The sequence below is a fragment of the Cryptomeria japonica genome, chromosome 10, assembly GCF_030272615.1.
Source record: "Cryptomeria japonica chromosome 10, Sugi_1.0, whole genome shotgun sequence".
Classification (NCBI taxonomy): Eukaryota; Viridiplantae; Streptophyta; class Pinopsida; order Cupressales; family Cupressaceae; genus Cryptomeria; species Cryptomeria japonica.
The window spans coordinates 688,002,495-688,024,895 of NC_081414.1; positions in this window are offsets into that span (position 1 = coordinate 688,002,495).

Below are 22,401 nucleotides of genomic sequence, written 5' to 3' on the forward strand. Positions count from 1 at the left end.
AAAAGAAAATAATATGGTATTTAGATTTGAAAATGTATATATAAGAAATAGGAACCCTAGTTAGGGTTGGAGAAAATATGGATTAATATTTAGAAAGTTAATGTGCTTTTGAATTAGAATTAAAATATTTAAAATATATGTAATATATATATATGTATCTATATATATATATATATGGAAATATATATATATACATGTATATATATAAATTCTGGTCATAATTTTGGATTAAGTATTTAATTATAAATATATATATATATGTATATATAAATATTGATATATATATATATTTATATAATCCTGGTTATAATTTGGAGCAAATAATAAAGAGAAATTTAAAAATAGTTGATTAGACTATATAGTCATATTGGAGATTAAATTAATTTTTCTCTCTTATTTTTCTTTAACGTGATTGATTTAATAAACCTAAAGACTAGGTATATCATGGAGATAAAATTAAACCAGCTAATTTTCCGCAAATAATATTTAGCAATTTATCGATGCTTGGTTCATCTCAGAACTAGCTCGAATTTAATAATGGAAATTTCAATAACGCTTGTCGTGTGAGCGAACTTGTTAATTAAATTAGTATGTTTTAAAAAAAAAATTTGTTCCATTTTTGCCCTAAATTTTGGGCATCACATGGTCCTTCTTCTCCAAGAAGTTAAGATGTCTTTGTCCTCCTTCTCCATGGTGGCTGGGAAAATCCGGCCTGGTGCTAAGTTTTTTATTAGTGATTCTACTGGATCCTCTAGTGGTTTGGTCACCATGTGGGACCCCTCCCATTTTTCTGGTAGTTTTCTCTCCTCCTCAGCCAACCTTTTGGTTTCTGAACTCTCCTCCCCGATGGACTCCTACATCCTTGTTAATGTTTATGCCCCTAATGTCCGATCTGGTAGATTAATGCTCTAGAACGATATAACTGCTCTAATACAAAATAATGCCAATGCTCACTAGTTGATTGCGGGTGATTTCAACACCCATTTGATTCCCTCTGAGAAGTTGGGAGGCCTTCCAGAATACTCTGACAACATGACTGATCTAGCTGACTTCATTGGCAGGAATGGGTTAATGGATGTAGAACTATCGAGGCAAAAATTTAGTTGGTCCAATCTTAGGAAGGGAAAGGGTCTTATCCAGGTCAGACTCGACAGATTTCTCATCTCAAGTAATTGGGGAATTGGTCCAGCCTTGAAGCTCACTGCCCTCCCTAGAACGGTCTTTGACGACAACCCCCTGCTCTTATGGAATACCACTAATGCTGCTAGGATGAAGTATCCTTTTCGATATAAAATTATGTGGAACTCTCATCTTGAGTTCAAGGACTGCATTAAAAGATGGTGGAGCACTAGCATATCTGGTACTCCTATGTTCAGGATTGCCCAGAAGCTCAACTTGGTCAAAAGAAATGTCTGGGGCTGGAACAAATACACCTTTGAGGATATCTTCAAGCAAAAAAAGGAGCTCAATAGTAAACTGACTGCTATACAAGAGCATATTGACCAAGGTGACTTCCTTGAAGCCACCCATATGGAGGAGGCTACCCTCCGTAGAAAATGGAAGGAAAATCCCACAAAGAGGAACTATACTGGAAACAGAAATCCAAGGTTCAATGGCTCAAAGAGGGTGATAAAAATACTACTTTCTTCCACAGATCCACTTCTATCCACATGCATAGAAACCACATCTCTTCCCTGATGGATGACAACAATCTAGTAGTCAATGACATTAATAGTTTGGGTCGTTTGACTACCAATTACTTTGCCACCTTATTTAGGGATGATGATGACCGGGGGGGCCTGCTAGGGAGGACCTTCTTAACTGCCTCCCACCACCCCTCTCAGTGAAAGATAACAACCTCATCTTGGCCCTTGTCTCTGAGGAGGAAGTCAAGTCTATTGTTTTTGCTATGGGCCCCTTCAAAGCCCCAAGACCTAATGGTTTCCCCCTGACTTTTTTTCAATAATTTTGGGATGTGGTGGGCCCTGATGTTGTTTTGGCTACTAGAGATTTTTTCAAATCGGGAAGGCTCCTTAATAAACTCAATCACACCTTCATTGCTCTTGTTCCTAAAAATTAGGAGGCATCTTCTCTCAAGGACTTCCGCCCCATCAGCCTCTACAACACTATTTATCAAATCTTCAGCAAATTTCTTGTCAATAGGCTCAAACCTTTATTGGATCCTTTGATTAGCCCATCCCAGAAGGGTTTCGTTCCTGGCCAACATATTCTTGATGCGGTCATCTCTACTCATGAGATTATACACTCCATGGATAAATGTCATCAGGTGGGGATGGTTCTCAAGTTTGACATCTACAAGGCTTATGATAGGGTCAATTGGAACTTCCTCTTCAAAGTTCTATGGGGTTTGGAGACAAACTTATCAAACTTATTTGGGAATGCATATCTACTATCACCTATGTTGTGCTGCTCAACGGGAACCACCTAGAGAAGTTCAGGGCCTCTAGAGGGTTGCGGCAAGGGGATCCTCTATCCCCTTACCTTTTCATCATCCTCGCTAAAGTGTTGGCCTCTAACTTGAACTCTTTGGTTCGTAGGGGTGCTCTACTGGGTATCAAGCCTGCCTCTACGACGCTGCCCAATGTTCTACAACAGTTTGTTGATGATACATTCCTTTTTGGTGTCTCCTCTATTTGGGAAGCTAAGGCTTGGAAATCCTTTCTTAACACCTATGCTCTGGCTTCTAGCCAACACATTAACTATGAAAAGAGCATCATTTACTTCTTTCACACTAATGCCCAACTCCAGGATAAAGTGTGCAGAATCCTTGCCTGTCAAAAGGCCTCCCTCCTTGGCACCTACCTTGGTCTCTCCTTGACTGTTAAGGATGACTCTAATTCCTTCTAGATCTCTATCCTTGAAAGAATGCAAAAAAAAATGGCTGGCTGGAAAGGTAGATTCTTGAGTAGCACTGGGAAGTTGCAGCTGCTTTCCTCCTCCCTCTAGGGGATCCTCGTGTACTTTCTCTCCCTGTTCAAGATTTCTACGACTATGGTTGCTAAGATGGAAAACATTCAAAAGACTTTCCTTTGGACGGGAATGGAAGAAAAGAAGAGGCTCGCCTTGGTGGGCTGGGACAAATTTTGTCTTCCCAAGGCCATGGGTAGCTTGGGAACCTGTAAGATCTCAAGATTCAATTAGTCCCTTATGACTAAAATTGTCTGGAAGCTTTTGAAAAAGGATACGGATTGGAGTAGGATCATCAGGGCTAAGTACCTGGGTAATGCAAAGTTTTCCTCTATCCTGAAAGAGGAGGGCCTTCCCAGGGGTTCCAAAATTTGGCATAACATCTTGAGCTACAGGGACCCTTTATCTCATGGTTTGAGGTGGATTATTGGAAATGGCAGGAACATTCTTTTCTTGGAAGATTGTTGGTTAGGGGAGAGACCCCTTGATTCTTCCCCCTCCTTGAGACGGTTACAAGATGCCACTAAAGGCTTCTTTGGTGAAAGGGTCAGTGACTACTTCAACAATTGCACTTGGAGGGCCTTGGAGGATAGTTGTACTAACCTCCCCTTCCTCCTTCCTACCACTAGAGAGCTCCAGAAGCTTTTGGCTGGTAGATTCCTCCCCCTGTTCCCTAGAGATGACAAAATTATTTGGAAGTGGGACCCCTCTGGAGACTTTTATGTCAGGGCTACCTACACCAGTTTACTCAGGGAACCTGTTGTATTCTCTATTTGGAAAGAAGTCTGGAATCCCTAACTCCCCCCCAAGGTCAATTTCTTCTAGTGGACTACCTCCTCAACAAAATTTTGACCCAAGACAACTTGGTCAATAGGGGATTTCATTTCCCTAACATATGCATCCTCTGCAAAGATGATGAAGAAAGTCCAGCTCATCTCTTCCTCCACTATGCCTTCACTCTGGTTCTTTGGGGGATGGTCTATAGTAAACTTAATATTACTTGGGTAATGAATGACAATTTGGTAAATCTATCTCAGGAGTTTTGGGGCCCCTCTTTCAACCCCACTATCCAAAGACTATGGAAGAAGATCCCCCCCCCCATGTAAGCTAGTGTATCTGGAAGGAACAAAATGACAGGATATTCAGAGACAAAGAGACCTCTGTAGAAATGGTGTTTGCTCAATTCCTCAATCTGATTCTTGAGAACATCTCTGTTTCTAAAACTCGAATGGCGTCCAAGCCCCCCTCTACCTAGGCCTAGGGAATTTCTAGATGTTGCAACCTCCCCCTCTCATCCTCTCTTGTTGACTCCTCTAAGAGACTTCGAAGACAATGCACGATCTGGTTCCCCCCGACTACAAATTTTAAACTCAATTTTGATGGGGCTTTCGGGGGGGCCTAGCTGCTAGTGGTGGGGTGATCAGATCCCATCTGGGGGCCCTCGTTGTTGCTTATGCGGGCAACCTGAATGATCATTCCTCTAATCAGGCTGAAGTGATGGCCTTAGCTTGGGGAATCTGCATTGCCCTCTCCATGGGAATCATAATTATGGACATTGAGGGGGACTCCATGCTCATCATTAATATTGTCAAAGGGCAAAAATAAGCTTAATTGGACAATTCAGGGAACCATCAGGGACACCTTGAGGCTCATCTTTGGGCTTGACTCATTCAGAGTTATGCATATCTACAAGGAAGGCAACCGTGTGGTGAACGCCATGGCAGCCATTGGCCTAAACCTCTTAGGGCTGAGATGTTGGAGGAGTCACAAATCTCTCCCAGACCATGCTAACTTCCTCCTCTAAGAAGAGAAATCCAAAATCCCCACTAATGATTGAGTGGTTGCTAAATGCTTCCCTCTCCTCCTCTTTTCCCTCGAGACTATCTGGAGGTGGTGGTCTCATAATTCAAATAATGGGAATATTCCTCAGATCCCTTCTGATGAGGTGGTGACTCGTTCGGCCAGGCTGATGATGATGCACGCATTGTTGTGCTGGCATTTCACCCAAGCTTGCAAAGTCATGATGAAGTACGATTGGATTGAAAACGTGTTGGCTGCCGCCAGTATTTGTTGGCTCTTAATGGCTCATAACCAGCAAATCATTACTAAAAGTGACTTCTTTTTTTCCCATGTGCCCAACTTCATTTCTTATTTATTGACGTTGGGCTCGCACATTCCCCATTTTCCCTTCCTGACTTGCTTCTCAAAGAGTCTCTACAACTTCCTCTATTTCATTACTAAGGAAGCTTTGTTGGCAGATGAAATGGGGGGCGACAGAGTGAGATATGAACTGGACAATCCAGATGATTTTAAAAATGACCCACTCGTCTGGAATTTCTGTGTTGAAGGTGGAATTGTTGATTTTCTGGATTGCCTAAAGGACCACGATTAGTAGCTCTGGGCTGCTTTTTTATCCTCTTGGTTTGGGAGGCAGGTCTTGATTGGTGGAATTGCCTTTGATGTCTCTGAGGAGACTATTGCCCAAGCTACGAAGCTGACTCTGAATGGCCATCGTTGGAATCGTATCAGTCATGTTGCAAATAGTGAGGGTTTGAAACGGTTTTTCTGTAACTGCGAGGAACCTATCAAGCTGCAAGGTGGATTTGCTCAGGAGGAGCTCAAGCACTCGTGGAACATGATCTCCCTCATGATCATGAAATAATTCACTCTCGAAGGTAGGTATAAGGTATTCTACTACTACCATTTTCCCCTCCTCAATCACTTCCACATTAATGATTTGCTTTGTCTTTCATTTTATTTACTGCACTCTTTAGAGAGCTTCGTTAAGGACACTATGGACCCTAAGCATGGGGATAAGCCTCCATTCCTCCTCCACCAGGGTCTTATATATAGGTTGTGTAAATTCCATGAGGCTCCCTACCCCCAAAGGAATCTTTCGCTTTATCAGCCTCCCATGCTGACTCCCTAGCAGCTCGTGGCCCTATCTTTGGCTTTCCCTAGATTCTTCCAATATCCCCAAATTCTTCCAATATCTCTAGGAGGGCTTTGCCATGGCCACCATGTCCCTGCCTGCCTATGCCTCGACTGTTTCTCTATCAGTGGTATCCCCTAGCTTAATTCTCTCTGCCTCTCCTCGTGCTTCTTGCTTCCTGTCCAAGGGAAAAAGAAAAACCCCCGCTAAATGCAAATGCATCGTCTATGATGACAATTCTTCCTCTGAAGATGCTGAGAATGACAACCCTTCCCCGGATTTGGAGGTTAAAAGGAGATCCTCTAGACTTGTTTCCAAAGGCTGCAGGAAGAAGACCCCAGTTATTGAGAATCTTGACTCTGAGGAGGACCCCACTGGGGACAAGAAGGAGTAGGGCCCTAAAACTATGGGGGGGCCTGATGGGGATGTTGACAATGTTAATATGACTAGGGACCCCATAGTCTTGACCACTATTGGTGTTGTTGACATAAGTACCCCTGAAAGGAAAACCTAGGAACTCATTGATGATAAAGATATGGCCCCTATGAACATGGACATTGAGGGTCTTATGGGTGTGGAAATCCCTGACAACAATGCTCTGGATCCTGGAAATTTGGATACGGATTTAAACATAGCTAAATAGGTGATGCATTCTATGCCTCTGATGGACCTGGTTAAGGAATTGATAACTCCATTGTTGGTGGCGTGCCCAAAGAAACTATTGAAACTACTAATGACTTGGCTGCTGAGAACCCCCAGGAGGCCTCTACTCTGCAACAAATGGAAAAGTTGAGCAAGGATGTGCTGGACATTACACAAATAATTGAAAACCTCAGCCATGTTCTCGATCTGTTGTCTATCAAGGAGGAGGTTAACCAACTCAAGAACAAGATGGAGGCTTGGGAAGCCCAAATGGTGGGCCTGAAAAAATTCCATATGCAGGTGTTACACAGCTCCGCACTCACCCTCTCTGTTGAGGGAACACTATGCAGACACTGAGGAGGACAAGCAAGAGGCTAGGAACCTCTACAAATTCATGTCTAATGAATGAAGAAGTGCTATGGAGGCCACTGGGGTGTGCAAGACACCCCTGTAGTTTGTTTTATTTTCTTGCTGTTGTTTTTTATTGCTAAAAATACTTGGTTCCTTTTTTATGGTAGTTGTTAATTGTTGTTATAGTGTTGTTTTTGCGCTATGATTTTTGATAGTTTTGCTATGTAAAGGGTCAGTGCCCTTGTTCTCACTGCTTTTTTAATCAAAAATATAGACGAATCATGATTGTTCAAGTGAAATTATTCTTTGGAAACTGGTTTTATTTGATTGTTTTGTTGATTTTATTATCTTGTAGTATGGGTGTATCGTATATTTAAAAAACAGTTAAAATGTTATAATTTTTTTTAAAGAAAAAATAAAATAAAATAAAGTAAGAGAGGATTTTAAGGTCCTTTCAAATGTGATTTTTGTGGTGTTATTTTTTTAAAAATATTCCTTTTCTAAGTGTTTATAGAGGGTATATGCCCGAAGTTGTGGTACCAAAAAGGTGCCACACTTCAAAAAAATTCAAAAAGCGCATAAGGCACACGCACTATAGGGCATGTGCCCTATAATGCGTATGCCTTATGTGCATTGTAAACTTCAAAAAACCCCTGCTCCGCATTTTGGATGCATTTTGCATTCCAAACTTGCGTTTTGGTGATTTCAAGTGCCATTTTCTTGCGCTTGCCCTTTGTAAAAGCTTGAAATTGGGCACTAAGTTGTCCATCTCTCATCAAAATGCCGCCACGCCATCGAAGAGCTCAAAGAGGTATGTATTTTTATTTTCTTATTGTCATTTTTTTATTAATTTGAAGATTAAACTAGGTTTATTGATTTAAATTTATTTTCATTATCAGGAAATGAGATTAGACAAGAAAATGTTGAAAACACTCAATCACCTCCTTGTGAAGACCATATTGAAGAAGAAGCACATCAATCACCTCCTCATGAAGACCATATTGAAGAAGAAGCACATCAAGAACCTCCTACAATCCCTAGACATCCCATAGGTACACAAGAAAACCTATTAGGTCAAATAGAAAATAGCCAAAAAGTGCTTGAAGGTTTAATCACAAGACTAAAAGATCCTACTGGAACAAACTCCCATAGGACAAACCTTGCCAGTTCTTTGCAATCTATTGTATCTCATATACAATCTATGAGTGGGCAAATAAATTTTTGGTCCGGTAAGAAAGAAGAACAAAAGCAATTTTATGCTGACAAATTATCATATGTGGCAGTGAAGAAAAAGAAAATTAATAAATTTGACTTGTGTGCTCTTTTTACGGACCCCCGAATGAATCAACCTTTACACCTTGGATGTAGGAGATTCCCTATTTATTTTTGATGCTCTGCAAAATGGGCAAGTGTTAGATGAAAGCCTGTGTTCGTATAACACACAAAAACAACAAGAAACAAGGATCAAAGTTAGTGTTATTCAACCAAAAACTAATCTAAACAGACATATCAAAAGAGACACTAAAAATATCATAAAGGATTTAACTATGGAAGTAAATACCACAAGACATCTCCAAATGGCTTTTATCATGCTCTTAGTTCCTTCTCCTTTGTTCATCTCCTCTCCAAGTTCCAAATTAGCGTAGCTCTTAGCAGCTTTTTGCACTATGGATGCTTGTGGAGGTTCAAGATTGTAGATGATTAACTATGCTATGCAAGTGTAAAACAAACTTAATTAGACATGGTATGAAAATGAACTAAGATTTATTTTAGTCCAAAATGACAATATATGTGATTTATGCTAAATGCTCTCTAAAATTTACTAAAGATTAAATGCATACAAGTTTTCAGGATCATGACTATGAATGCTAAATGGTTGAGGATTGAGAATGCTTGAGGATTTGAAAATGAGGAATGTGGGCTCTACTTATAGGAAAAATGGAGCAATGGATGATTGAGATTGAGTAATCTCAACAAGGGTCAGGATTGAATGATATTCAATCCATGTGAGGGCTTTCAACCCAATCTCAGGATGACAAGTGTCAATATGAGATGGGTTGAGAGGAGAGGGAAGAAGCATTAAATGTTTGACATGACCTGAAGGTTAACTTGGGAGTTAAGGTCAAGGTTGGGTTGAGTGAATAAATTCTTTATTCAAAGAATAAAGCTTTTATCCAATGGATAAACTCTTATGCAAAGGTAAAAGGGATAACCATGGTCAAAGCAATAAATGATTGAGGAGACACATGAGTCACATGAGGGTTGAGTTAGGGGTTAACCATAAATGGTCATGTAAGAGCCATAAGTGGTTTGGAAGACTTTAGAGGTTAAATTGTTGAACACACAAAGCATTAAATGCTTTTCAAAGACTTTGAAGTCTTTGAGAAGTGACTCCAAGTTGCTTAGGAATGTGACAATAATTAGGAGATGAATTAGGTTAATTAGGAAGAGTTTAGAAGAATCTAGAAGGGGGTTTAGGAGTGCAAGTGGATTTGGCGGGTGAGGTAAAATAGGCTTTTAATTAAAATAAAATTAATTTATTTCAACTTGTGGTTGCAACTTGCATTTGTAGGAAAATGCAAGTGGGGGAGATTAATGATTTAAATAAATGTTTTATTTAATTTATTTAAAAGAGGAAAGGGGATTAAATGAAATAAATAGGATTTATTCATTTTATTGATTGTGAATTTGGTTTAATGAATTATTTAAAATAAATTGAATAATTTATTTAATTAATAGGAGAATGTTTTGAAGATGAATTAATTAAATATTAATTTAATTAACTGATGGCTTGTGGATTTTTAATCAAATAAATAGCAAATGTTCATTTAATTAAAATGGATAGATTTATGTGACTAAATTTGCCCCTCTTTGAGACGGTGTGGTTTATCGCGTCGTTTCAAAGAAAGAAAAATAGGTGTGAAGAAATGCCCCATAAAATATTAATTTAATGGGTGGTATGGCCCCTCGAGAGATGGGCCGAAAAATTTCAAAAAATCGAGCGATCTCTCGAAAAAGAATGCAAATTGGCAGGGTGGTAGACAACAGATTTTAGCGACACTGGTGAAAAATAGAAGAAATCGGCGATAAAATGAAGAAATGGGAGGCTCGGGAAGTTCACGGGGACCACGGTGGTGGGTGGGGGAAATTAAGGTTACGACAAAGGGTTTATATGGGGAGAAAGGGGTGAAAACAAACTCATTTGTATTCATGACCATAGTAAAATTTTAGCTCTGATAGTGACTTTTGGGAGGAGCAAGTAGCAGTTAGGATGTCGGTTCCCATATCAGAGCACCGATTAGAGCTAGTCCGTTGATTCCAGCAGCCAGACGACTACGGACCAACGGTATGTGAATTTGAAATTTTGATTTTTGTGCATTTTTTATATGTTTTAAGCTAGGTCCAAGTTGAGTCAAGACAATAGCGCTAAAACTATGTTTTGGAGTTGTTGTTAAATTAATTAGCGCTATTGTGCCACTATGGCACTATTAAGTAGTGGTTTTAGCGCTTTTGTTTTGGTTAGCGTTATTGCATAGTTATTTTAGCGCGTTGGTTTTGTTAGCGCTATGGGGTGGTTGATTGAGCATTGTTGTGGTGAGGTAGCACTATTGTGTAGTTAATATAGCACTATTGTTGTTTGAACACTAGTGTTGAGTTGATTAAGTGATATTGCTATAGGTAGCACTATGGTATAGTCAAAGTAGCGCTAGTGTTAGTTTTAGCACTATTGCCTTGTTGATTGACCACTTTTGTGTAGGAAAATAGATGGCCCAATTTGTTTGAAAAAAATCTCTTGATGCCAATGGTGGATGGATGGAGAGATGAGGTGAGAGTTGTTTTGAACCATAGCAGCCCTAATGAGACTTAGGTCATTAAGATAAATGTCTATTGAAGTCTAGGTGTGCCATGATTGCTTACCTATTGAGACCTGAAGATATTTGATCAAAGTATCTATTGATAGTCTAGGTTTAAACTTAAGAAAGTTTGAAACAAAACAACTGATGATGATGGTTGATGCACATGTGCAGGAGGATCTTCGCGTCTTATAGTTGTGCGAGAGGCATCCCGCCACACAGGTGTTGCACGATCGGTTGACAGAGGCTGAGGTGGATTGCATTGCAGCGATAGACCTGTACGATGTGATGTTTATGCCCGTGATTCAAATGAGTCATGGTTTGATTACAGCATTGGCAGAGCGGTGGCATAGTGAGACATGCACATTTCACTTAGCACAGGGAGAGATGATAGTGACTCTAGAGGATGTATGACGCATCCTGCACATTCCTATCCGAGGAGAGCTAGTGAGTTATGACCGAGCGTGGGGGACCCTAGTAGTGTAGAGATTTTTTGAGGAGGATGTCTTTATTGATGATGGATCGATAGCCTCGGAGGACATAGCCACGTTGTATGAGTCGTTACCAGTAGTGCTATCAGGTATTGTTGGTGGACTGCTATGCCCAGATAGACGATCACATGGACTAGCCATTGGTTGGGGGCAGGTGATTGAGCAGATGATGACAAAGGGGACCCGATTTTCATGGGGACCGTGCATGCTATCACACTTATATCGGGATCTGCATGAGGTTGCATACCGAGGGAGGGGCTCATTGGGAGTCAGTATCACGTTACTGCATATTTGGGCATGGGAGCATTTACTAGTTACCCGACCAGTCAGTTTGAGATTCCAAGTAGTAGATCAACACTATGTATATATGTATGGTGGTATGATGAGTCAGCCCCACTTGGGGAAGTTAGAGTGGTGGTGACGGGCACTGGATGACTTGGACATAGTGATTTGGAGGCCATACATTGAGTGCAAGCCATGGGAGGAGGATGCAGAGGCATTGCCATAAGTTTTCATGACTTGATTCCTCATTGGTAGGATAACCTACAATGTGGAGAGACAACTTTAGGGTCGGGTGTTGAGACAGTTTGGATGAAGGCAGGGATTGCCTAAGGGATCTGGAGAGTATGCCAGGGTGGTCCAAGAGAGGTACTTATGGGGGGCAGTATTACCGTATGATCAGGTATTAGTAGAGTCTCGCACACTACAAGCCAGACCATGGCATATGAGGTTGGGGATGGTAGATGCAGGGGTGTCTGAGGAGTACATGCAGTACATTGTGGCACATCCGATTCCTTGGATATCAAATTCAGGAGAGCTGATTCCAGATTTTGAGGAGGAGAGGGGATGGAGATGGAGGAGGAGAGGAGGTCGTAGAGTAGTAGGTGGACTAGGGAGAGGGGATGGTGGTTTTGGAGATGGTGGTGGTGGGGATGGAGGAGGAGGAGGAGGGGGTGGTGGTTTTGGAGGTGGTAGATTCGGAGGTGGAGGTGGGGGTGGTGGTCGATTACAGTGGAGAGGGAGAGGTGGGCAGCCATTGTGGCTATCTCAGGGACCTTTGATGTAGGGAGACATGAGATTAGGTGGCAGGGATGCAGATGAGGGACAGGTACCTATGGATACAGAGGAGGGAGCCACTAGAGAGGGAGCCACTAGGGAGGCACCTATGGATATGGGGGAGGGAGCTATAGATGGAGATCTACGAGATCATATGATAGGATATTTATAGAATCGAGTAGATGATTTGGAGGCAGAGGTAGCAGCTAGAGATGTTCAGTTGTTTGCGCAAGAGTCAGAGCTGACTGTGGTGCTGCGGGAGAGGGATGAGGTTGTGGAGAGATTTGTGGCATTCTAGGAGAGAGTATGGGTGGGAGCATGAGTAGGAGCATAGGGTCCTACTGGGGATGCGATGAGGGAGATGCGAAGAGCACATGAGGAGATAGATTATTGGTAGGGGTTATATGAGTAGGCGGTGCCATCTAGTCAGCGAGTACTTAGCTATTCACAGATGTCATGGGCGAGATCGTCTTAGAGGATGCAGAGCAGTGGTGGTGTGATGGGTCCTCCACGGAGAGATAGATTAGGTGATGCAGGGGCTAGTGGGGGTATGATGGGTCCTCCACGAAGAGATAGATTAGGTGATGCTAGGGCTAGTGGGGGAGCAGGTAGAGATGGGTGTGCAACATCTGGTTAGAGTGGCTTTTGAGAGAGCATTTTGTATGCATGTATTTTATCATTGTTATTTTGGACTATGTCTTGGATGGCTCTTGGTAGCTGATATTTTGGACATCATTGAACTCTAATACATGTATATTTGTGGCGATATGATATGATATATGAGGAGATCCCATATTTTGTGATGATATGCATTTTGATATGTATGAATTTATGCAGGATGATGATCTTATGATTTATGCTTTAGATGGATAGTTGTACTTGCTATATGCATGTGTTTATGAGTTGAGTCCTATACACATGTTTGTATGATGATTTATGCCTACATGATGTCTATATGCATGTTTTATGAATGTGATGCTAATGATGTATATGCAGGTTTATATATGTTTGCATGATGTGTTGGTGATGTAATGCCTTATGTATGTAATGCCATGATGATTATGTGTGCATAATAAAATGATGAATATGATGGTTTGTTTGGATTTTTATGTTTGATGAGACAATGAGATAATGATATGCAATGATTTTAGGATTTTAATGCGGTAAATGAATGATTTATATATGTAAATGCATCTAGATTTTGGTTAGATGAATGTAACAAATGTAAAGTACAAATGTTGAAATGATGATTTCTAAATGAACATGTATGAATAATATATGAACCTATGTGGAAACAAATGGTTTTGTTTATGAGTCTACTAAATGGTGAAAAATATGATGAAGTGATAATGATGATGCAATGATAATGCAATGCATGGGTAACTGCATCTTAATGTAATTTAAAAGGTAGAATGAATGCATTTTTGTAATGAATCCTAAATGAAATGAAATGAATGAGTATAAGGATATACTAAATGAATATAATGAATGCACTTAACTAATGGATAGATAAATGAATGTATGCAATGATAAATGATGATAAATGATGATAAATTATGATTGGTAACTAACACTAAATGAATGCATAATAATGATTAATACAATCAAGAACAATTTTATCCTATGAATGAATCTAAACATCATGATTATGCAATGAGGAAATGATATAATAAGACTAATGTCAATAAATGAACTATATGTAATTTTATGCAACTAAATGATATGAAAGGCACTCGATGCAAATGCAACTAAATGTAATGATGATGATATGATCATGATAGATGAATGCAAGGTTGTTTTAGACTTTGCATGATGCACTGATGATGTATCAGAGTACTCTGTCATGATTGTATCTAAGACCAATTCAATTTTCACATAATTGTTCACATTAATTTTGTTTACACTTGCACACAAAAATATGTATACGATTAATGAATGAGTAAATGGATGGGCGATATGCAAAGGAATTCCATATAAACAGATGAGATGAAATGATGATCCATAGTGCTTTATTTTCATCATTGAGCTTTTAAAATGTTGTAAGAAAATACAATCAACTTGACATAATGATTCAAGATGACCTGAGTAGTTCTTACATGAATTTTGATATAGCAAGTTAATACAAGCAACTTGATATAATGGATCAAGTTGACCTGAGTATTGCTTGCAGAACAGACAAGGATTATCTCCTTTCACGCATGACTTGGAATGTCCTCCTTGATCTTTTGCCGATCATATCTTGAGACAAGTTCATACCGTAATCAGAGATAAACCATTTTGGATGAGGCAATAGGAACCAAGGATGGAGCATGGTACCTGTAAGCAAACAACATATATAAAGAATAAAGAATATGGACCCTCAATAATGGTTCATGCTCATATGGTCGAGGTATATGCTGTAGTCAACAAGTCATAGTGATCCATGACTATGTTTCACATAAGATCATGTAGCTTAGTGAAATTCCCACGTAGACACCATTAGTACATGCCCAAGTACTTCATTGGAATAATTCGTAGAAGATACACAAACAATGTTGTAGGAACCTGATGTATATATAAACGAATGAATAAACGACAAATCAACCAAGTACTTGAAAGCTTTAAACAAAATTTTCTTGTCAAAGAAAATGTCATTTTGTCTTTGTTTTTGGTAAGGAAGGATGCATCCTTGTTTAGACAGTTTTGCGTGTTTGATGTTGATTGTTTGGTTGATCGGATAAGTGGTCATTTGTTGGAGTCTTTCACAATGTTTGCTTGGTATCTACTTTGAAAAACATATGTACAAGGTCTTGCCATGTTTTTTTTGTTTTGATGTTTTCTAATGTTTTTGGATTTTGTGAGATAGTTTTTCAATGTTTTTGGTATTTGGATGATTTTTTTGAATATTTTTGGAGTTTTTGCAATTGTTTTGAATATTTTTGAATTTTGTGAGATAGTTTTGAACGAAGAACCAATGAATCACAAGATAATGTAGAATCCACTTCCATCAACTAGATTAAGGGCATTGCCCCCAGTTCAAGCATGACTATGAAAAAGCGGGATGCCAGACGCATGAAGTACTATCCTTGATTGCAGATCAATAACAAGCCATGACTTTGGACGGATGGATGAATGGATGAAATGAATGTGATCGCAACAAGTCTGAAAGACAATGGAGCCATAGCCTTTACGAGTGATGCCTATTTTCCAGGTTTTCACCATCGCTCTTACCCAAGGTGCCACCGGAGTGGTTTGTTCACCGTTTGGATGCAGGATTTTTCTTTACTATTTTGATGTTTTTGTATTTTCTTCAGGACATTTTTCTGAATGTTTTTGGTGCTTTTCTGGATATGTATGGGAGCCCGATGCTCTACGCAACTTATGTATAAAACTTTTTAAGGTGCATGTTGTTGACCGAATCTGCTAGCGGTTCTCCTTCTGAAGTAACCAACTGATATGCCCCAGACCCAAATACAACAGTGATAACATATGGACCCAGCCAATTTGATTCAATCTTTCCCTGATGTTCTCGATTGGGTTGGTTATGAGGATTTTATTGAAGAACAAGATCACCTACCTCGAATGTACAAGGTCTAACACAATGATTATAGCTTCTGCTCATGCACTGATGATAGGCCTTGAGGTGATTGTATGCAGCTTGTTGTTTCTCATCAAGTAGCTCTAAGTCTTGGAGACAGGATACTCTGTATTCTTCATCATTGATGAGATTGTGCAAGGAAACCCATAGAGATGGTATCTCGACCTTAATAGGTAAGATAGCTTCTGCACCATAGACTAGTGAGTAGGGAGTTGTGCCTGTAGGGGTTCAAATGCTAGTTCGATATGCCCATAATGCTAGATTCAATTGAACGTGCCAATCACGACTGACATCATTGACTGTCTTCTTGAGGATTCTTAATATGTTTTTGTTTGATGCTTCAATGTGACCATTGCCTTGTGGGTAATAGGGAGTGGAAAAGCAGTGTTGGATGTGGAATTTCTCACAGAGCTCACGAACATCCTAATTTTTGAAAGGAAGATCGTTATCTATGATGATGGACATGGGTACACCATACCGACAGATGATGTAATTAAGGATGAATGAGGCGATTTGCTTGCCAGTGACTTGGGTAAGTGGAACAAATTCGATCCACTTTGTGAAGTATTCGGTGGCGGTTATAATGAATTTGTGGTCGTTGGATGAAGATGGATGGATTTTACCCACAAGGTCAAGGCCCCATTGACAAAAAGGCCATGGTGTTGTGATTGGTTGCAATTCCTATGCTAGTGCATGTATCAGGTCTCCATGAACTTGGCATTTCTTGCACTTTCTGACAAAGTAGTAGGAGTCTTTTTCCATAGATGGCCAATAGTATCTAGTGCACAGGAGTTTCTTGGCTAGTGATGGACCGCTTGCATGAGTTCCACAAATTCCTTCATGTACCTCTTCCAAGGATTTTGTTATCTCATCCTGTTCCAGACATCGAAGGAGAGTACCATCAAGACTGCATCGGTATAGGGTTTCAGCAACAATGGTATATCGAGTGGTTTGGCGAATGAAGGTTTTACGTTGGTTATTTGATTGGTTAGGAGGAAGTGTGTGATCATGGAGGTAGGTGTAGAACTCACCGTACCATGGGGATTCGGAACCGAGAAGGCGACATATCATCTTAGATTCGGGGATATCATAAGTGGGAATCCAAATTTGTTCTACCAAGAACTCGTAGCATGTTGAGTTATGTGGAAGATCTAGGAGAGATGCAATGGTATCCATAGCATCAGCAGCTCGATTTTGATCTCTTGGTATCTGCTCAAAGGTGATAGTAGTGAATGATGTTTTTAATTTGTCTACCATTTGTTTGTATGACATGAGTTTGTCATCCTTGGTCTGATATTCATCTGTTGCTTGTCGGATGACTAGTTGGGAGTCGCCATATACTTGTAGTTCTTGTAACTTCCATTGTATGGCTAGCTTGAGTCCTATGATCAAGGCCTCATACTTAGCTATGTTGTTTGTGCATGGGAATGTGAGCCTGTAAGACTTCGGGATGCTATCACCTTGAGGTGTGATAAACAGAATGCCTGCCCCCGAGCCATGCCTAGTGTATGAACCATCAAAGTATAGTTTCCATGGTTGTGCTGCTGTGATCATGAATATCTCTTCATCTAGAAAATTGGGAATGAGAGGATGATCGCCTATGAGGGGAGCATCGACTAACTGATCTGCAATGACATGTCCTTTGATAGCTTTATGGTCCACATACTCGATGTCAAATTCACTTAGAATCATCACCCATTTGGCCAAGTGACCTATCAATACTACTTTGCAGAGTAAATATTTGAGTGGATCGATCTTTGCAATTAACTATACTTTATGTGTCAACAAATAGTGCCTCAGTTTAGTGGCTTCTAGGATTACTGCTAGGCAAGCTCGCTCAATAGGTGTGTAATTGAGTTCATAGCCAACCAGTGTTCAAGAGATGTAGTAAACAACTCACTCTTTCCCTTCTGCATTATGTTGTGCCAATAGTACACCCAATGCTATATTTGTTGCTGATATATAGAGTAATAAAGGCCTACTTGGATCTAGTGGAGTCAGTAATGGTGTATTCATGAGATAGCCTTTAAGCATCTGGAATGCTTGCTGGCATCTGGTATCCCACTAAAAGTAGATGTTTTTGTGTAACAGGTGTGTAAAGGGATGACACTTATCTGCCAGTTGTGCAATGAATCTTCGGATGGATTGAAGTCGCCCTTGTAGTGTCCTTAGCTGGCTGATGTTCTTTGGAGGTGGCATGTCCATGATTGCTTTGACCTTTGCAGGATCGACCTCAATACCTTTGTTGAAGACAATGTATCCTAGAAGCTTCCCTAAGGTTACTCGAAAGACACATTTCTTTGGGTTGAGTCGAATATGATATTGTTCTAGTCTATCAAAGATTTTCTCTAATATTTCCAGATGACCTCTTGTGAGTGATTTCTCCAGTAAGTCATCAACATAATCTTCCATTATGGTAAGCATCATGTCATGGAAGATGGTAGTCATTGCTCGTTGAAAGTTTGCTCCTCCATTCTTTAGACCAAAAGGCATTACATTCTAGCAGTATGTTCCACATGGACATGTGAAGGTCATCTTATATTGATCCTCTAGTGTGATCTTTATCTGGTTGTACCGGGAAAATCCATCCATGAGTGAAATCATGTCATGTCCTACTGTTAGGTCCACTATTATGTCGATGTTTGGTATGGGGAAGTCATCTTTAGGACATGCCTTGTTTAGATCTCTAAAGTCAGTACAGATATAGATGCCCCCATTTGGTTTGCCAATAGGCACAATATTGGATATCCAATCTGCATAATCAATTGGTCTAATAAAACCAACGTCTAGGAGTTTCTTAAGTTCTGCTTTGACTAGTACTGCAATCTGGGGATGCATCTTGTGAAGTTTCTACTTGACAGGTTTGGCTCCTTCTACAATAGTGAGGCGATGCATGACTAAATCAGGATCAAGACTAGGCATGTCTGCATATGACCATGCAAAGTTGATCTGACGCTTCTGGAAGAACTCTACAAACTTAGGTTGTTCCTCTGGAGTTAAGAGAGATGCCAGATGTATGTGGTGAGGAGTTTTAGGAGTCCCCACATTGTATTCTTTGGTCTCTTTAATGAGAATTGTTGATCATTCTTGTTGTGTACTAGAAGGGAGAATGTCAAACCTTTCATCCTCAGGCGCCTCAGAGAGGTTTTCACTGTTGGATATGCTCTTTCTTTTTACTTTTGTGGGATCAAATAGTGCCACAGTGTGGTTTTCACTAGAAGATCCATGTTTTATTGTTATATTTTTGCAGCTGAAAGGTTTGGCATATGCCTCAAAGTATGTTGCACTATTAAGTTCAATGGTGAATCCATCTTTGTGATCCCTGCTTGGTATATTATCCCGTAGTTCCAAAAAGTCAATGATCACCTCATCATTTTGTAAAAGGTCAAGACATGGGGGATTAGGTTGGTTCCATTCGATGAGTTCATGATGGATAATGGGCATTACCTCATTGATTAGGTTAAGTTTGTTAGATGTATCAGTGAGGGTTAAGACATTGTGGTGAAGGTCGTTGATGGTACTCTCCCTATCAGAATTAGGCGTAGGATGTGACATAGGGTCTTTGGAAGAAATTGCCAGTTCAGGAACCCAAGAGGTATTTATTTGTGCTTCTCCGTAAATAGGGATGTCTTTGCGGGGTGGAGGTGGTGATGTGTCTTTCCCATCTGAAGTATTAAGTTGTATGGAATCAAATTCCCATTCATGTGAGTTAGTCTCTGAGTTACTTTCTAGTATCCGATTACTATACCATACTGGGATGTCCTTTGAGTTAAACACTGCAGGTGTGATTGGTTTTGTAGATGAAATGATTGGTGTTGTAGGAAGGATTATGGGGATCAATGAATCCGATATGAGGAGTATTGGTATTGTTGACTCTATTGCTTCTTCTGGAATTGCCAGTGTTGTCGATATTGCTAGGATTTTTTATATAGTTGTTGCTGCTAATGATGCTTTTGATGTTATTGGTGTTGCTGATGGAGTTACTAGTTTTTTTGGTGGGATGATTGGTGTTGTGGATGGTTTTATTGGGATTTTTAGCCTCGAAGGGGTAGTTGCCATGGTGTTTGATGCTTCTTTTATAATCAAAGGTGACCTCTTTGTAATAGGCTGATATAGAGGTTAGTTGGGTTTTCCTTTTAATCTGAGCTTAGGAAGGATCTCCTTTTGAAAGCCTAAGCCTATATTATCCTTGGGCTTTAATTTCGGCTACAGTGGTTCATGTCTTCCTTGCTTGCAAGGTCCCAAATCACTCTGACCATCATAACCCATTCTTTGCATAATTAGAAGGCCTTTGCCATACTGATCTGTGGGAAGCTTAGCTTGCGGAATATCGGTGGTGATGGGATCTTTATAGATCCATTCTGCTAAGTCCTCATCTCTGGTCTCTTCTTCTTGACTCTTTCCAAGGATGAATGGCATCAAAGTACATGTTGGCTTGACTAGTGGCATTTGAAGTAACCGTTGAGGTTTTCTATGTGTTCTAGGAGAAGTGGGCATTTGTCCAACACAAAAGAGTTGGTTGAGATTGTATTCCCCAGGACCTTCCTCTGCTATTTTCATCTTGAGCTTCTCTTGCTTGGGTATAGTGGTTTTTGAAATGGAAAGAGAGGCTGGACTTATGTATGATGTGGAGGAGATGGCTTCTCTATTGTTGGGAATGATAATTTCTGGTTGATGACTGATATTATGACAATATGCAAAGAGATTTGCATCTCCCAGGATTGTGATTTCTACACCATTATGCGGGAACTTGATACATTGATGGTAGGTGGATGGAATGGCTTGCATGGCATATATCCAAGGTCTTCCCAACAACAAATTGTATGGCAGAGGAAGGTCCAGAACCTGACATATGATGTGTTTCACCATGAGGCCCACTCGAATTGGTAGTACAATAGCTCCTTTTGATGAACGCTTTGCATCATCATAAACTTTGATTGTGATCTTCTTGCGGGGATCCACTGATTCAATTGCATATCCCAAAGCTGTGACTAATTGTAGAGTACAAATATTCAGGCCTACTCCATTGTCGATCAAGACTCGCTTGATCCTATGTTGGTTGATAAATCCTTCAATGTGGAGTGAGGCGTTATGAGGCTGCTAGAAGGATGTGTTGTCACTTTCAAAGAAAGTGAGACAAGGTGATGACCTCAGATTTCCAACCATGGCTTGGAATTGATCTGTATTTAGGTTTGCAGGGACTGACACCTCTTGGAGAGCTTGATCCAAGATTATTTTATGGGATGGAGATAGGCGCAATAACTCTAAGATAGATATCAGTGTGGGCGTTTTGTCTAATTGGTCCATAAGGTTATGCTGCTTTGGGATAGATGGGTGCCTTGTGGAGCCGCTTTTATGGTAATCTTGTTGCGACGTGTAACAACATTGCAAGTGGAGATGGGATTTTTGATGGTTATAGTTGCAATCTATTCACTGGCATCGTATAGGTGATTCACAGTGTAATTATACATGGCTTGCATATAATTGGTAATATCTATGTTTCTCACTGAAGTGGAAGGACCCCTTTGATCATGTGATGGAAGTGGATTTTTAAATATGAGATGATCATTGTTTTTTGTCTTTGGATCATGTCCTTAGATTTCGATTTCACCCCAGTCAATAAGATCCTAAATAAGATCTTTCAATCTGTGACAATTGCTTGTCTTATGCCCTTTTCCTTGATGAAAATCACAATGTTCAGTATCCCTCCTCCATGAAGGTTTGACTTGAGGTTCATAATTTGGTGTTTTGGGTAAGGTTACCATATTTTGAGAAACCAACTGACGTAACACTATTTCGATGGGTTCCCCTAAGGGAGTGTATGTTCATTTTGGTTTAAAATTTTGTTGACGTTGTCTGGGTTCGTCTTGAGATGTGGTGTGGCCCTGATTTGGAGAAGCAACTATGTTATTCTTGGGTGGGGGGTTCTGTCCTACAAATCGAACCACAGGTTGTGCACTTTTGATAGTTCTTGCATCCACAACCCCGTCATTGATGATGTTTTTGTTTTTGTTCCAGAAGTTAGGCTTGTCACTATTGGAGTGCGGGCGAGGACCATCCTTTGGCTCATTATATATCTTGATAAGCCCTTTTTTTATGAGAGCCCGCTCACATTTTAAACCTTTGGTGATCATGTCATTGAAAGAGTCCGTGTCTTTGACATCAAGGTGAAATTATATTTCGTCATTTAAGTTGGGAATAAATATTTCCACTAGTTCTTGTTCAAGTAACTGAAGACAATGTCTGCTAGACATTTGACGCCATCGTTGCAGAAAGACTAAAAATAGCTCACCTAGTTTTTGTTTAGTGTTACATAGATCAACCATTGTGATATCACATTCAATGTTATGTGAGTAATATGCCAAGAATTTCTAGATGAGTTCTTTAAATGTCCTAATGCCACCTGGTAATCGGGAAAACCATGATGTGGTTTTTCCTCCCAAGCTTTGGGGAAAAAGTCGCATTAGGTATGTATCCTCGTATGCCACTTCGAGGCAAGCTGAATGGAATTCTTGAACATGATCCCAAGGATCTCCTTTTCCTCTATATTTTTCAAACTTGGGTGTTTCA